Source organism: Sarcophilus harrisii, chromosome 3, assembly GCF_902635505.1.
Source record: "Sarcophilus harrisii chromosome 3, mSarHar1.11, whole genome shotgun sequence".
NCBI classification, from domain to species: domain Eukaryota; kingdom Metazoa; phylum Chordata; class Mammalia; order Dasyuromorphia; family Dasyuridae; genus Sarcophilus; species Sarcophilus harrisii.
The window spans coordinates 89,316,248-89,335,640 of record NC_045428.1 but is presented as its reverse complement, the minus strand read 5'-3'; positions in this window follow the sequence as shown (position 1 = coordinate 89,335,640).

The window sequence follows — 19,393 nt, the reverse complement described above, 5'->3', positions numbered from 1 at the left end:
GGTCAAATTTGAACTCAGGTCCTCCTGACTTCAGAGTTGGTGCTCTATCCACTGCACCACCTATCTGCCCCAGCTTTTTTTTTTTCTATAGAGGAGCCATGTTGCATATTCCTATTATTATTTATCATATTACCCTATCATTATGTGAAGAATGTTTTCAATTCTCTATTTCTCTCTTTCTTTTTAATTTAATTTTTCTTGAGGATTTTAATTTTTATTAGAGTGGGAGACCTATGTTTTCTTTCATAATTTGATTTTTATGGAAATGGTTTTCTATAACTTCACTTGTGGTTTCTTTATTGTAGGCGAGGATAAGGAAGAGAAACTAGAACTCAAAAATCTTAAAAACATTTTAAAATTTTGTTTTGAATATAACTAGAGGGAAATATTAAATAAATACATAAATTGAAAGAAGCAAAATTTTTTAAATAAATGAATGAATAAAAAAAGAATGCATTCAACAACCTGGTAAATAATAGGCATATCAAAAATATGGCCAAAGGTATCATTGCTGATAATTGATTCCATTCCACATTCATAGTCAGTTATGAATTCTATTACAAATATTACACTATCCTTAAGCATCTTGCTTCCAAATCCAGAACATTCTGTAGATAATCAAGATCATGTGATTTCAAGAAAAACAAATTGCTATAGCAATTTCTGGAGTTTCACTGGAGATTTTGAATAGAATGTTGCTGTTTTTCATATTGTCCTTTTTTTCTTATAAAATTTGCATTTTATATCCTTGAATATTTTGAATGAATGAATTGACATGCTAGAATATCATTGTAATCTCTCCCAGTTCAAGCAAGAGAGTTGTAGTGTCAGAACTATTTTACAGATAATGTCTGGCAGGCATTTCCTAATCTTTTATAAGAGTTTTTTGCCTGGATTATGTACAGAGCTGACATTAGAAACTATTTGTTTAATTCTATGATACATAGTAATACTATCTTACTGAGTAGACCCTTTTCTTAGGTCAATGCAATTGTCAAATTTGGTTCAAAGACAACATCAGAAAGCTTATGCACTCCACAGATAAAGTGATACTGTATTCTGTCATCTAAGAATTCCTCAAAATTGCAGTATTGAGACAGATGGTACAGTTCTGTAATGTAAGAAACAATGCCCTAATCAGGATGTTCGTTTCTTTTTAAGAAGTTTAATCTTTGAAAAAATGACTGCCTCAGTAAGAGAAGTACCTAGCTGAGTTGATATGGAAGGGAAAGATTAAGGTAGAGTCTTTCTGGGAGCCAAGCTATTTATATTAGAAATTCTGTCTTCAGGAGATATTCAAGTTTAGGTCTGCCAAGTCTAAGGCCAACAAGAAATCATAAATTAAATAGTGATAGCATGGGAAATTAGATGTTTTTGCATACAATGTTAATAAGATCCAGAAAACTAAGTTGAGTTGGGTCCTATCAAGGGAAATTCAAAGAATAGAAAATGGATTAAATTCAGATATAAGGGTATCATTTGTCATCGTGTTTAGGTAGCAGCTCTGACATCACTAGTGTCAACCATTTTGCATGCCTATTATTTAGTTGCCTGTATCTATTTTCAAGATTGTGCTGATAAATATTTAACAATCAGCTCTCAAAAAAAAGGCTGGACACAAAACTAAATTATTTGCATTATTAGCATTTTATCTATCACTTTCTTAAGACCAAATACTCACTCACAAAAAAATCAAGCAACAATTTGCAGCACTTGCTAATTTCTAAAATGTAAATGCTCACACTGGAAATTTAAAAGTTTTCAGAGTTGTTTCTAGCCTAGCTCATTAGTATTCTGCACAAATCACTATTCGTGCCCACATGATACTCTATAATTCTCTACATTCATTGGTGACTAATAGTGGAATTCAGATAGACAGATATGCCTTTTGAGAAATGTACTTTGAATTACCTCCCAACTTGATCTTCTGAAAGGAAACATTTGGACACAACAAAGTGTATAGTACACATTCAAGATCCTCTATTTTGTTTCTAGATAGAAGTAAGGTGCTTTGCAAAACAACCTCAGGCTGACTGACAGCAAAATATCCTAAAATAGCCATTTTAATCACAAGTCGGCTGAAGTCCAAGGTGGAAGCCATTTTCAGCTGTTTCCAAGAACACTTGAGAAAGGAGTTACAATGCCTATGGCTGTCCAGCTTTAATAGGATGCCATCCTCACAGAAAGAATTAATGCTATGTCACTTATCTCACTTATTAATAGCAGGCAAGGGGCGAAAAGGCTTTCAACATGACTCAACTTTATTACTACAAAAATAGCTTCAGAATTAGACACGAATACAGAAACACAAAAGGCACAAAACACTAAGAAATACAAAGGGAATAATAATTCATCCTATATGTGTTTGTTCTCACAACAATTCGCCATGCCTAAAATGTACTCTTCCTTCTCTCTCCCTGAAACATAGTCTTTTTTTAAAATCCTTGTCTTTACTCAAAGCTCAGCTAAAGTATCTTATATTCTTCTCAGAACCTTCCCTGATGGACCCTTTAGCTAAAAGTAATCTCTCTAGACAAATCTTCCTAGAACGCTGTCTAGATCTCTCCTTTTCCTTATCACATTCTACTTTGCAGTACACATATTTTTGAATATGTCATATTCCCTTATGAGTACAGATTCCTTTTGCCAATCTGGTTGAACCTATAGACCCCTTCTCAGAGATATTGTACAAATATTGCACAAATGTATTCCTTCTCAGAATAATGCACAAAAGAAAATACAAAAGGTTAAAAAGGAAGCCAATCATATTTGTGTTCAAAATATATTTTTCCCATCCAAGTTCCTCAGACTCCTTGATATATAACCACAGTTATCTTGGAAATCTAAGGATCTGGGACTAAGAACACCTGCTTTAATAAGTAGAGGAAAATAGGAAGGAGGAAAAGAGAGGAACAAGAGACTATGTTACTTTCACTTTTGTATCACAAATAGAATTGAATAAGACTTTATTTCCCAAAACATCTGATCTCAGAGCACAAAGGCATATTTGAAAAGCTTTTTAGGACTCCATTTTTATAAAATCTTGGAAGGCTATGACCCTTAAAATCTCTAGGGCCCTAAATTTATGATCCTGTGACTACAAGATTATTTCCCTGTTGCTTTGATAATTTGTTTAACAACTAATTGAATGTTTTAGTGATTCAATACTTTCTGGATTCAAGATCTGCCTGGATCTTGTTAAGCAACTAAGTACGTAGATCAATCTGCTTTTTTAAATTCCCATTTTTAAACTAAGGTTAAGGCAAGATGAATCAAAGGAGGCAAATTATTATGAAACTCCCTTCTCCCTTATTATTTAAATCCTAATTCTTACAAATGCACAAATGAATAGAATATCAATAACCAGTATCTAGTACAAAATCCAATTTAGATGACTAATCAAAATTTGTTGGATTTTTAATGGAATTAACTCAACATTAAACCATAATGACTGCTTATCTTATTTCTCATATAATATTCAGGTTGCTAAGCTAAGAGAAATCGGGAATTAAAGTGGGCAAACAGGAAGAGAATTATATGTTTCCAGCTCTTTGTATTTCAACTGTGACACACTTGCCTGGACACTTTAGAACTTCTATCAGAGTATAGGGCCTTCTCACAATACAACATCCTTTTTTCATATCAGGTCCCTTCTTATTCTTGTGTTCCTTACCAGAGTCCCCGTTTTGGGAGTAGCCACACTTCATTCCCTTCCCAAGTGCTAATCTTACTCCCCAGAATTCACACCCAAGTTTTTACATGAGTACTTTCATCCCTCCCCTCACCCAAAGCTTTTCAATTCCTTTTTATGTGCTACACTTATGTGCTAAATTTTTAGAATTTAAGTTCCCTGGCCTGCCTTGCCAGAAATAATGGGAAGAATTTTAGTTTATTGTTCTTGGGTTTACCCTATGAGTTCCATATTCTTCTTTCAATCACTTTGCCTACATTTTGAACTATTACAATTTAAAAGGAATAGGGGCATAATTATTTTCATTGTTCAGTCATTTCAATCATGTCTGACTCTTTCTAACCCCGTTTGGTTTTTTGTTTTTGTTTTTGTTTTTTGTTTTTGGCAAAGGTAAAATGGAATGACTTGCCATTTTCTTCTCAAGTTCATTTTATCTCTTTTTAGGATTAAGTGACTTACCCAGGGTCACATAGCTGGTGTGCTTCTGAGATTAGACTTAAATTTAGGTCTTCTCCACTCCAAGCCCAGCACTCTATCCACTATCACTGAGTTTCCTCAAAATAAACTTAAACTATAAAGGTCATCTTTTTTTTGAGGAGGAAAATGAGTCCTCTATGAGTTAAGGAATTCATTCAGAATCACATGGTAAATCAGTGGAAAGAGATAGAATTTGAAGAACTAAAATCCTTGGAATTTAGAGGCAAGGTTCTATAATTATACCATTATACCATTATAATTATAAATATACCATATATATACATGAGTTATTCCTCATGCCAAGCTCCCAGATGCAGCAGTTTGGACCAAGACCAAAATGAAACATAGAGCAATGATCATCAGATCATTGATAACACAGTATGATATAGTAGGGAAAGTTCTGGTCTTTGAATCAAGACCTAGATTTAAATCAAGAGTAATATCATGAATCTTTAATCCCTGATACTAGATAGGATGAAGCTGGTAGATAACTTGAGCTCAGGAGTTCTGAGTGACTGTGGGCTAAGCAATTAGGTGTCCCTCCCTGAATGTAGCACCAATTATGGTGAGCCCCCATCAGAAGGGACCACAGAGCTACCTAAAGTGGGATGAAATGGAGCAGATCTGTTACTTAACCAATAAGAAGATCAAAAGGGAATGGCCATAAAACTTTCAGCCTGCATGAGACAGGATTATTTATTCTTATTATGGTGGTAATCTGAAACAGAATTACCACCAAAATAATAATAACAATAATAATAAAAATAAAAATTTAAGTTTGCATTTTGGTTTTTATACTGACAAGTTACATGACCTTTGGCAAGTTGTTTGTACCCCTGTTTCCTCCCTGGCTTACAAGGTTCTTATGAGAAAAGTGCTTTTTCTAAACCTTAAAGGGATGCAAGAATACGAATGTTCCAAAGTGCTCTATTAGACTATGACTACTTTACCTGAATTGATGGCACCACTTCTGCTAACTGAGCAGTGTGTAAGCAGTAAGTACACAAATTCCTCCTTGACCTTAACAGAAAATTCTGGCCAGAGAATAAAAAACCACCTGGAAAATAAATGGGAAAGAAATGGTGGCATTTTTCTTGGACCAGCTTTTTGGACACTTGGATTTATTGCCCTACGTAGACTTACTCTAAATAAAAAAGAGAATTACTGGTATATTGGGAACTTTGTGGCACTACAAGTGGTCAAAAAACAAAGGAAAATGCATACCTCTGTGTTGCTGCTTTAAAATGAACAGCCCTCCTTTCCTTCCCCCAGAATCAATGATATGGAATTGAAAAGAGGGAAAAAAAATCTAATGCCCTTTGAAATAGTAACAAGAAAGGAATAAGGCAGCAATTAACTAACAGACTTTCAGATGGTTAAATAAGAATGAAGAATTCATTTAAGCCAATGTTCTGGATGCAAGTGGGAAATAGGAATCAGCAAATAACTTCAGACTTTGGAGGAAATGTGCCAAGAAATACAGCTGTGCTTTTTTCAGTTCTAGTTTTACCAGTGATGCGACAGACTGCTATGAGTGGCAAAGGGGGAGGCCAATGGCCTGAATAGCCATTCTGAATCATCAGAACCCAAAAATGTTGAACCCTCATGGATATAAAAATGCAATAAAATGATTTTCCTCACAATGATGATTTTACAACTAAATATGATTGGGGTGTATATTTGGTCAGGACTTGTAATTACACTGGTGTGGACCAAGGATATCAAAATCATTTCAAACAGGGTCCACTATACATAAGGATCACAGCAGACTGCATATTGACTTAGAAAGTCATATATATGTTTATAGGTTTCTTTTTTTATTAATACATCAGCATATTAAAATCAGGTAGGAATTATATTTTAATTTGGTTCTGGCTGCACTGGGGAGCATTTTAAACCTTGTTTGACATCTTTCCTTTGAGTAGAGAACTCCAGGTGGAAAAAATTAACTCCATGAACTTCAGATATACAACTATGCTGCAATTTAAATTCTTAATGAATTGCCTGGGGTACTGCAAAATTGAGTAACTTGCCTAGGTTCACATGTACATTCTACTTCAGGAACAGCACTTGAACTCACATCTTCCTGACTTCAAAATGAATTCTTTTTCTATCTTATCATGCTGCTTCAGAGATAATTAAACTATATAGATTAGGTAGATAGATAGAGATGATGGATGTTAGGTAGGGATATGAATATACATTTTCCAATCCAAAGGGAATGAAAGAATTCTAACTCCCATAAAGAAAGGTGTAAATTGAATCTTTTTTAATCAATCTTCTAAAGCAAAGTATGTGGATGTTGCTCTAGTCTACTGATTGATACATAATTCAAGTGTATTGACTTGTATATAATTAACAAACCTCTTTAATTAATCTGCTGATTAGAAATGTCATCAATTTCATTCACATTAATTTTTAATTCAAATATAATATCATTATAAGTATTATGTTCAAGTAATTCAATTTAATCATGAATTGGCTTCTCATGTTTTCAACATTAATAAATCATAAAATATAGCTTTTTTTTAGAGAAAGTTAGAGATACCAGTTTGAAGTGATTCCTTTAGTATTATTGTTTTGTGTTAGAGTGAAAATTAAGTGGCTTGGGGAATTTCTTCTGTCCTTTAACTTTCTTTTTGTATACATGGAGGGTTGGAGAAGATATATTGGCAGAATTTGGATAGATTTTTTTTTTTGTGGTCTACTTTTGAATGTTTATCATTAGCCTTGAAATATGAGAGGACAAAGTGTCCTGTGAAAATAAGGTTCTTTGGAAGGGAAAGGGGAGGGAAAATGCATTTATATGACACTTTTGGTGTGCCAGCCACTATATGTTATGAGCTTTACAGGTATTGAATTTGCAGTCAATTTACTGGAGGGCAGAAACAGCAGTTATGCAGGATGGGCAGGTATGGATGAGTGGCAATGTGCATCATTTGAGGGAACAACTAAACAGAAGAGAATACAAATTTAAGAATTTGAAAAAGTCATAAATGTCTTCTGAGTAAGTCAGAAAGCCTCAGTTCTATTAAGGATTCCACCAGTAACACCATGTGACCTTTCCTCAATAATTTCTCAGGGTCTCAGTTTTCCTCATCTCTAAAATGAACGTATTAGATTTCATCATTTCTAAAATTCCTTTCAGTTATATTGCTCTGATTCTATCACCCTATGAATAGTTGTTTGTATTAGCATTCCTAAATCTATGCATGAGAGGTCCATATCTATTAGAAAAGTTGCTTTGTTCCAAAATCAATAAATTATTTACAGTTTGCAAGACAACACATTTTCTAAAATTTCCTCACTATTTTGATGACCCCAAAGATTTCATTATTATGGTTACTATCTAACAATGTAGCTTACAATGTGTCCACACTTTCTCATAGCTCTTGTTCATATCTGTCATAAATATTCCATAGAGGATCTATCGCTAAAGGCTTTACACTAAAACTCTTGACATGGGTTAGATATCAACAAAACATTCAGATTGTCTATTGGCTATCTCTTTTCTGATTATATGACTGGCTGATGACATCCTTTATATCCAACTCCTTAAACTGTGAGTCCCAACCTCAATGGGATCACAAAAGTGAATATGGGAATTGGTGAAAAAGTTAGTGTCAGAAATACCTGGGCTCAGATTCAAAATGGGATCACATAAAAATTTCTCAGGTAAAAAGGGGAAACAAGGGGGAAATGTTTTAAAAGCCCTGCTTCATATCATTTCTCCTATACAACTCTATGTTGTTAATAATGTTCGGGTCATTCATGACCACTAAACAATTCTCCATTTTCTATTAAATGACTCACATTTATCATATATCTGTGAATAATGCATTTCATAATTTATAGTCACACAGTGTCACCAAAATAATATCTTATAAGCCTTTATTCCAAAGAGAACCTCTGTTCATTATAAGTGCTGTCCAATTTCCTAAAGGCAATACTGCTCATTTTCTTGTTCCTATTTAATTTTGGCTCTATTTATTGCCTGTATGCAGGAACTGTCCCATATGTATATCTTGATGGGCCAGCTTTATGGATTGTCAATCCAACTTTGTATCATAAGGCAATAATCATTCTTCATGCACTTGTTTTTCCTGTGTGAAAAATTCAGCCAAACATTTTTGAATGATTAAGGATATCATTTAGTAGGCTTTGCAGTATTCCAGAATGTGATGCCATCAGTACAATATCATCTGCAAAAAGGAAGATCTAGATAGCTAAGGGATTTCCTCTTCCATTTTGATTCTATGCTAGACAACCACTATTAGAATGAAGAACACTTTGTATAATATACATCTTCCTATTGTTCTATTTTTTATATTAATAAACAAAACATCAAAAAATTATCAGTTATCTAATTCACCCTATGCAACAAGAGAACTGTTAGGTTCTGCATACATATATTGTATCTAAGATATACTGCGACCTATTTAACATGTATAGGACTGCTTGCCAACTGGGGGAGGGGGTGGAGGCAGAAAGGGGAAAAATCAGAACAGAAGTTAGTGCAAGGGATAATGTTGTAAAAAAAATTATCCTGGCATGGGTTCAGTCAATAAAAAGTTATTATAATAAATAAATTTTTTTTAATTTATCAGTTAACATTTTTCAAGGAATATAATATTATTTTGGCCTATATGTGGTAGACAACTTGATGGCAAAAAAGCTACTGGACCAGCATTTTGTTCTATTACAATGGTGTTTAATAAATTTTTGTGCTATGGGCCCCTGTAGAAGAGTGGTAAGACCATGGGCATCTCAAAAAATGTTTGTAATCACATAGACAGAATGCATCAAAGGCCAGTGTTGAACTCAAGCCTTCTTAAATTCAAGACCAGTGCTTTAGCCTCTACACTACATTGTCTGGGTATATTCAAAATATAATTTGTGAAAGTCTATCTGATATCTTCTCATGTTTTCACCAAGGATTTCCTTGATGAATATAAATTTTGAAGGAATGGAAAAGTAAGCTTATGTGTCAATACTCATTAATATTTTATTACCATTCTGCTTTTTAAATAATAATATCTCTAATTTTCTAAGCATTTAGTTGCATTTTATCTTGCAGATACTTTGAGAATTGTCACCACCTCTAGCACAGACCTCCTCTTGATGTACATAGCTGCTTTTCCTATCTTTGTTTTTTTTTAATTAGATTTATGCTTCTTAATAGACAGAACATTGGCAATTATAATCTTGGAATACAAATGATTGCTCCACTGCCCCTAAATCATGTGTTGCTAAAGTAACCTTGACAAATCAACAGATCTTTTCTAGTTTTCTCTTTTTTGTTGTTGTTCTTCCATTTTTTCCTTAAATGCTCCTAGGCTAATTGATTCTGTTGCTAAACTTTCTATAAATTTTTTTCCCTTCCACTATTTCCTCATTGTTTTATCCCACTAAAATAATATTGCTCATAATCATCCCCCTTCCTCTTTTGAAAGATTTTTACAAATGAGTTTATATTCTAAATGAATATCCCTTTTTTTGCTGTATCTCTTGGTCAAGTATTTTCTGTATGATACCAATTCTAAATTCTTTTCATCTCCTAAATATAGCTGTGGCTATATTTCATTTAAATAAAGAAAAAATGGCCTTAGTCTATTTCTATCTGCTCTCTTTTCCATTTTTGGCATTCATAACCTGTTTACATAGGTCATGTTGGAGTTGCCTCGATTGAGTGCCAAACCTTATTTTTTTTATTATTTCTTTTAAATTAGTATTGACTTTAATCTTTTCCCTAGTGAATCAGTTCTTTAATTCAAAAAGGTCTCTTATGTCAATCATTCTTTATTAGAATATTATCAATTTCCTTTTTTATGATTTGGTGCTTTTTATATGCAGCAACTCAAATTTTCTTCTTGAACAAGTACTCATTATAGATAAACTAGAGACTTCTTATAGTCTCATTTCTTTCTTTTTAACTCTTTGTTAGAGTAGGGTTCTGCTTCCAGTATGGAGGGTTCACTGTCCCAATCTTCAGAGGTTTTGTGCAGTTGCTTTCAGACATACTTTTTGTCGGTTCTTCCAAGATGTTATGATCTAAGGAAAGATATTTACTACTCTTTTGGCCTATGCTCTGGTCTGTGAGTGATAATAAGCACCCCTTTCTACCTTGGAACTGTGAGAAGGGTCCCTACTCCAGTCTGACCCCAAACTCAGGTATACTAGTCTTGGGAGTTCCAACCCAGACCATGACCTAAATCTGAGCATGGGCAAAGCAACAGAGTCCTGCCTCAGTACCAGCAAAGAGACCTCTATTTTCTTTCTCTGACCAGTTGTTCGATCCTCTTACCATCTGTGGGTTAAGAGTTCTGAAAGCATTGTTTACTACTGATCCAATGGCTTGCTGGAAGTCAGTCTGCTCTGGTAACTGAGTGGACTCTGCTCCACTCTTTACCTTAATGTGACAGATCTTTCCTGCTGACCTTCTAAGTTGTCTTGGGTTGGGAAATTGTTTCATTCCATCTTTTTGTAGATTCTGCCACTCTAGAATTTGTTTAGAGTCATTATTTAAAATTACGTAGAATGGTTTGAGGGAGAGCTCAGTCTAATCCCTGCTTTTACTCAGTAGTTTTGGCTCTACCTCTTCCTTCATTTATATTTCTGAATAGTGTTTTTGAATACATTTTTCACCATCTTCTGCTATGACCTCTTCACTTTGAAGTCACTGATATGCTGGATTATTTTGGAGCTTCATAAAATTTAGAACTCTTCATAAAATTTCTTTATCTCCTCATCCTCTTCAGAAACATGAGTCAAAATGACTTCCATTATGGTCTTTTTACATATGATCATCACAGGGATAGGAACTGGATCTGCAATTTCATTGTCACAAGGAACTCCTGAATAAAGAAATTCCTTCTAACGAAGCATCTTGGTATGTTTTCTACCAGCTATAGTCTTTGAGAACTGTCTAGAACATTGAGAGTTAATTGATTTTGCCAGGGTCAAACCAATTCATTCATTTAGTGTCAAAAACAAGCATTGAACCAAGTTCTTCCTGGCTTTGATGCTGCCTCTCTATCACAACTCCACCCTGCTATCTCTTAATATTTATCACAAACACCAAAATATGAGATGATTAAATCTCCCATGAATAATGTTTATCATTGTTTTAGAGTTAATGATAATGCCATCTCCACCAATTTCTTTATTGGTCTCTTTAAGGAGTACTTTTTGAGCTATCTTTCTATTTTTCTGCAACTTCCATTTATATTCTGGTTTAATTTCTGATGAGAATGTTAGCAATAATATGATTCAATTCCTCTAGAAATATTGTACTCATTGGCTACTGAATGAGAATCACATTTAAAGTACCAATGGCTAAATTAATGTTTATAGACAGTCTAAAGTGATTGTTAATGCTGCTGGCCCCCTTTTCTGACACTCTGCCACAAGCAAAAGATTCAAGGCCATTTTGTATTTTTCCTTTGTTTCAAGTGTTGCTATAGCAACCAATAATTCATAACAAAGGATTCATCACTGAATGGTCAGCCTACTCATGATGAGCCCTTCTTTACTTAGCTGATCCTCAGAAAGCAGACTATGTTTTTCCAGGACCATATATGAAGCCTTTTCAGCTTTGTAGAACCATTTAGAACTTACATCCCATTGCCATAGGCTTTGACAACCCAGTTCCATACCTCCACACCAAGATGAGGCTCTGGAATAGATATCTGTAAAAGTTTCTTAAGAAGAGCTACTGTAAAACTCAAATGACATGCACCAGAAATAAAAACCGGTTTTTAAAAATGGGTTCTGATTGCAATTTTTTTCAATCTATACAGAGCCAGGATGAACAAAATATTCTTTAATTGCAAAGCATTGACCCATGGGAAATTAATTAACTCCTTGAATGCACTTAGGTTACTGATTGGGAGTTATTTGCACACCTATATAATGTCTAGGCATCCTATTTCCATATTTTTCCCTTCATCTAGGCATTTTATCTTAGAAAAATGTTTTATCTCTGGTTTATCACGCCCTAAGCTTTAATTCTATATTTAGTAACTAATATCTTCTCTATACATATTAGGTGCTCAGGAATTATTTTTTAATTAATTGACAATTTTTCAAGAGAAGGAAACTTAGTCATAATTTAGTCATTGCCCTTCATTGTCATAGCTATTTTGCATATGGATGAACTGGGACAGGTACTGCCTGGAGGAGCTTCTGTCTCCAACTATACTGGAATGAAAAGAGCAGATGTGAAGTCTAAGGATGAGTTTAAATTGCTACTTGTTTATCTGTACAGTCTTGGACATGTTTCTAGCCTTTGATTTTCTTACATGTAAAATTCAGTGGCTTAGATGACATCTAAGATTTTTGCCATGCCTAAATCTTGTAATCTACAATTAGAAGAGAGAAGGATAGAGGACTGCCTCCTTTTTTCCTTCTATCTTTTTGTCGACTTGAAATCCAAAAGATAAAGTCGACACTATAGCAAAAAGCTACTTTGCAAAACCCCTGAAATATTTTGCATCCAAATGTATATAACAAACAAAATGATATGATAACTCCAGTAGACTAAGATAATTCAGATTATATATCTCCTTCACTCCCCTTGACGATATCATAATTATCAATTGATATTCCATTAACTTCTATTTATTTTTAATGATGGCATTCAATTCTCTATTATTCAGCTCCAGCTACACCAATGGGCCTTGAAGGAGAACAGCAATTTGTAATGTGATTGCATTAAAGGGTGGCTTTCTGTTGTTAACAGAGTTAGATTGCTTTTGGATTCTTCCTTGATTCAAAAGTTTCAGCATGAAACTCCCCCCACCTCATAGCAACCTTCATAGCTGGTGTACAACTGGGAATGAAGCAGGTATAGTTTTGCCTCCAATCTTCAGGTGTTCTGGAGAACAGAATATGGATACTACAGCAAAAACGAAGGGACTTTAATGAAATCTGAGTAGAGCTGAAGTAGTGGACTTAAAAACACATAAATCTTATGTTTCTCTCCCTTTTCCCCTTCCTTATATTTCTCTTTCTTTCTGGCAAGCTGAAGGGGCAATAATCGACACAGCAAAAATCCCACTCTTCCTAGTCCTAAAGAATGTACGTTGGCCCTTGCTGTCCCTTATGCCAGTAATGTTCTCCTTTTTCACCTCCACTTCTTAAGGTCTGATTTTGTTCAAGATTTTCTGCAAGAGATTTGCTAAGCTAAAAGTGATTTCTTCACCTTATATCTGATTTTTATGCATCTTGTATGTATCTTTCTTTTTTTTTCCTGATGCAGTTGGGGTTAAGTGATTTACCCAGGATCACACAGCTGGGAAGTGTTAAGTATCTGAGAGCAGATTTGAACTCAGGTCCTCCTGACTTCAGGACTGGTGCTCTATCCACTACACCCCCTAGATATCCCTTGTATGTATCTTTCTATGAATCTTAGATTATCTTTTCTATGTAGGCCTATTTTTGTATGTATCATTGCATGTATATACTACAATTTGCCTCTCTCATTAGAATGTAAGCTCCTTGAGGTCAGGGGTCATTTTAATTTTATCTTTAAATTCCAGTGCTTAACACAAGTACATGTTTAATAATTGATTGATCCAGTTCAGAGAAATGCTTGCATATCTTTGCCTTTGGATTTAGTCTTAAAAATTATATTCTTAATTTTATAGTAGTTTTTTCATAGTTTTTCACATTTGTACTGAGGTAGAAAAAAAAAACTTCCATGGAAGTTCATTGCTTAGAAGTGCACATTAAAAATCTATTCAGTACAATTTTTTTCTCTAGTGGAATTCAGTTACATCTGGTGACTTGTAGATCCCAAAAATTATTGCCTTGGAAATGGGAGGAGAGATAAATCGTACCCTTTAATCATGTTGTTTAATTTATTGTATTATTTTCCCTAGAGGTAATCTTGTAAATTCAAAAACAGACAGAGACAGAGAGAGACAACAATGGAGAAACAAAAAGAGAGAAAAAGAGAGAGAGGAAATAAGAGAGAGAGAGAGAGAGAGAGAGAGAGAGAGAGAGAGAGAGAGAGATGAAGAGGAGGAAGTGGAAGAAGAGAAGTAGGAGAAAGAAGAAAGAGAAGAAGAATGAGGATAAGAAGGAGAAGGAGAAAGAGAAAGAGGAGAAGGAAAAAGAGGAAGAGGAGAAGGAAGAGAAGAGACAAAGGAGAAGAAGGAGGAGAAGAAGGACAAGGAAAAAGAGGAAAAGAAGGAGGAGGAGGAGAAGGAGGAGGACGAGGAGGAGGAGGAGGAGAAGGAGAGGAAGAGGAGGAGGAGGAAGGGAGGAGGAGGAGGAAGAGGAGGAGGAGGAGGAGGAAGGGAGGAGGAGGAGGAAGAGGAGGAGGAGGAAGAGGAGGAGGAGGAGGAGGAGGAGGAAGAGGAGAGCAACTTGATTTAACTTTAAGGACCTGAAATTTCATTGATGTGGTTATTGCCTCAGCTAACTTAGATCACAAATACTCTAGGCTTTAGTTCACTGAGAGCTGCCATAGGCATTGCTAATTCCTATTAGAACACATTGGAAACACAAAGTCCAAATAAATTGATTCCACTATCACTAATGAAGAGAATGCTCTATCATAGCAATCTATAGTAAGCTTCAGTAGCTGCTGGCTGAACTGGCCAATTCTGGAGGGTATATCTTCAGATGACACACAAGGATTAATCATAAGATCTATTACTCAAAGCCATTCCAGCTTGGTGGGACCTCTCCAAGTGTGCTCTGTTGAGAATAGCCTTTAGAAACCTAAAGGTCATCTCCATTCTATGATTGAAAGGGTTCAAAGGAGAACTAAGGAAAGCATGAAAATAAAAACAGTCAAATTAAAGGTTAAAAAAAAGCCAAACCAAGTTCTGTGGGATAGAACTTCCCATTCAAAGTGGTGAAATAAAATTGTTCTTGCCTTTAAATCTAGACCTCGGATTATGTGGAGTAGAACTTGAATGCTGATCTTTTGGTTCTAAAACAATCTCTCTCTTCACTATACTTTACTGTCCCTCATCTCATTTTAGTGTAATAAAAATGTCACAATTTTCCTTGACTTGAGACATTAAATCCAACAGGGAAAAGACTTTTTTCTGGACAAAAACTGATCTCATTCTGCCTGGCACATTGTTCTCATGACGATGATAGCTTCCTTTAACTTCTCGGCAGAGACTGTAGTTTATTTCTTTCAGCTCTAAATGCCTACTTATGACCATAAATGAGATTCTTGCTGAGGAGATGATGGCTTTTCCCTTCTCCCTAATGTCTGAGCTATACTATTGAAAAGCCTGGTGAGATCTCCGGCAAGGCTAGACAAGAACAGGGACGCCTCATTGTCACTGCTGTTTAAAATAAATCCTGTTAATACACATGAAGGACTGTGGGTTAAATGTTTACCTTTTGAACCCTACCCTAAGGAAATAGTCTCTTGAAGCTTTGGCTAATCTTTCCACAAACTGTCAAACTCAAAACTCAGTTGCCTTTTAATGGAGATTTTAACTGCACTATTGATTATAGCACAGATAGGAACCATTCAGAGTCTTATCTTCATATGATTTAATTGACACCAAGAGGTATTTTAATTGAAATGTTAGACTTCCTCAATAGAACTATCCCTTAGTTTTTTTGCAAGGCAATCTAGGTTTTATGCTTTTAATCGCCATCTGTTGTTCAATAAATGTCAAATTGCTCCTAATGGTCTCTAAGCATAGGCTCGGGTTTGTTGTTGTCAGGTTTTTTGTTTTTTTTTAATTTGCTTTTGTACTCTGTGTTCGTTATGGGCAAATGAGCTCTTCCCATATAAGACCCTCATTTCTCATGGTGCCTCAGTTCAGTTAGAACGGAAAAGTGATTAGAAACAAAAAGACGGAGAAACGGTTTTTGTGTGTGTTTCTTTTTTAATTCTTCCAGGCAGCAGTGAGATTTAGAAAGTCTATAAAAATCTCAGCAGTACTGGTGATTTTAGTCCCACTCAAAGCATAAAAGAAATAGAGACTTCCAGAAAGTCAGCAAGAGTCACTTGGTTTTTCTGATCGTATTAGAGGCTGACAGATGAAAGGAAGCTAACCAACAAACCCACTGGATACAGCCAGGTTCAAAGGGGGCTGGTGAGATCTTGACTTCAGGAGCTAAAAGGAATTGCCTTTTACCCACTGAGCATTTTGCTGGGGTAAGAGAGCAGCAATGAAAAAATCCATTATCCTCAGGACCCCAGGTGAATTCAGAACTAAATAAGCCAAGGGCCAGAGGTGGGAGAAACAGAGGAGCACTCTATATAAAATGATTTTCATCTCTCCCTCCTCAGAGCTCTCTCTCAGTACTTGGTTGTTATCACTCATGACAGCATCACACTCTGCTTTATTTTCATTTATGAATACTGTAGACTCCCCTATATGAATGTAAACTCCTTGTGAACAGAGACTCCATCATACCTTGTATCAGGATTTATGCATAAAAGATGCTCAATGAATATGCCTTAAATCAAATTGAATTTCCGGTAGCAAGAAGGAAGCAAAAGAAACTGATTTTGGGGGGAGCCATAAAGTGGCCACACAAGAAGCAGAAGATTTTATTAGTCCCCTTTACCTTTCTGACTCTGAACTTCATGAATGAAAGGTCACCTGTCAAGGTTAAAACACTTGAGTGGCACTGTTTTCCTGGAGAATGCTATAGGGTTTTTTTGAACAAATACTATATTGTCTGTCACTAGGAAAGGGGAGATTTACCTTATAGATGTTTGTATGAGGCTGGCAGCCAGATTTCTAACAAAAAAAATGACATGTTTGATTGCTTGAATACAAGTCTGAAATATTCTTGAAGGTCTGAGAGAAGTATTTTCCAAGAGGTAATTAGAATTGGTTGAAATACAGTGCTATAAATGGTGGACTGGCACGGTTTTACAAGAAACAGATCATAACTCAACATCTTAATGACTTTTTCTTTGGAGAAGGTCAGCAACGCTATTAACAAGGGAGTTGGGCATACAGAGTTGCCTGTCCTAGATGGTAACTGAACTTTGAGCAAAGTATCTCATGTTGCCCAGCCAGGATTCTGAATCTAATTATGTGGACTGGCTAAGTTTTCTCATGAGCAAAGACCTGAGAGGCACTAAAATAGAACTGCAAACTCCTGGATGTCCTTATGTAACAGATTCACTGAATCTTGCTGCTAGAAGGACCTCAGAGATTACCCATAGACTTGATTGTGCATCATCTCATCCCTTTTCCATTTACTTGACAGATAATCACATAGTTTCAGCTTAAAGACCTATAGTAATGGAGAATTTCCTACTTACTTTGGCAGATTTTGGATAGCTCTAATTACAAAGACTTTTTCCCCCATTATAACCAATCTAATTCTGCTTTTCTGCAGCTTCTACCCTCTTGCTCTCATCCTGTACTCCAGGATTAAGCTGCATAAGTCTGAAATCTTTTCTTTATGACAGTCTTTAGAATACTTTGAATACAGTAATTACATTGCTCTAAGTTTTCTCTTTTTCAAGATAATTATATCCCATTTTGTCCCCATCAAAACTCCCATTTCTTGTTCCAAATCACTACTGATTAGAGAAATATAAATTTTTAAAAAATGTCTAAGGTACTACCTCACACCTATCAGAGTAGCTAATATTGCAAAAAAGGAAAATATTAGATGTTGGAGGAGATGTGGGAAAACTGGAACTATAATGCACTGTTAGTAGAGTTGTGAGCTGATCCAACTATTATGGAAAACAATTAGGAATTATACCCAAGGGACTATAAAGCTATGTATACCCTTAGACTTAGTAATACTACTATTACATCTGTATCCCCAATAAGATTTTTTTTAAAAAGGACCTATTTGTTAAAAAAAAAATTATAACAGCTCTTTTGTCAGTGGCTAAGACTTTGAAATTGAAAGGACACCAAACAATTGAGGAATGGCTAAACAAACTGTGGTATATGATTATGATGGAATAGTATGGTGCTATAAGAAATGTCAAGTGAGATGGTTTTAGAAAAACTTGAAAAAATATATATGAATTGATGCAAAGAGAAATGAGTAGAACCAAGAGAATGTTATACATGGTAACAGCAATATTGTTCAATGAAAAATTTTGAATGACTTACCTATTCTCAGCAAAACAATGATCCAAGACAATCCCAAAGGACTCATAATAAACATACTATTTTCCTGCCGAGAAAGAACTGAGCCTGTTTGAATATAGACTGAAACATGCTTGGTTTATGTTCTTTCATTCTTTTTTTTTTTGTTTGAATCTTCTTGTACAAAATGACTAGTATGGAAATATTTTACATGATTGCATATATATAACCTATATCTGGTCACTTACTGTCTCAAGGAAGGGATAGAAGAAGGAAGGAAGGCGATCTAGAATTTGCAACTCAAAACAAAAAAAAACTAATGTTAAAGTTTTTAACATATATTTGGAGGAAATAAAATACATTAAATTATTTTTTAAAATCTTTTCTTTAAAGTACATCTTAACTTAGGAAAGCAATGTGACTTTAAAATGCATACTACAGAACAAGTGACAGCAAATCCCCTTCATCTTCATGGGAGAGGGGTATGAGTGCTAGTGTGTTCTGCTAAATAAACACTCTCAAGTAAGACAACTTTAAAAATAGGAAGGAGAAAAAGGGCATGAATGCTACCTCCCATCTTCTTCTATTATACCAAGCCTGGGATTGATCCCACCTCACCTATTAGGGTTCCAAGCTTCCTTTAATACTAAGTTCATTTGCCATCTCCTAGGAGATTCCCCTGATTGACTCTCCTACTCCCACAAATTATCATGTACTTATCTGTTTATATATAGAAAATAATGTTTCTGAGGGCTTAGACTGTTTTTTTTTCTAATTTTATCTTTGTCTTCCTATATTTTTCAGTGCCCTAAACTTATTATTGTGTCATTCTATCTCTTTCCTTTATTTTCTGGTGGGGAGAGCCTGGAAAGCACAATTCTCTTTCCTTCTTCTTGTGTTCCTCTAAGATCATTCTGTCAAAGACATAATTCTAGAATCAGACACTGAGAGGCACAACCATATTTTACCCAATAATCAAACTCCATTCTTTCCTCTCAAGTTTTGGCTTCCTATCTCTACATGTTATTCCCAGAGGGGGAACTAGATTTTAACAATGGTTAAAAAAAATAAAGAAAAAAAATTTTAAATAGTATCCTTATTTAAGTCATTTCTTTCATTTTTGCAAGGTAATCAGGGTTAAGTGACTTGCTCAGGGTCACACATCTAGTGTTAA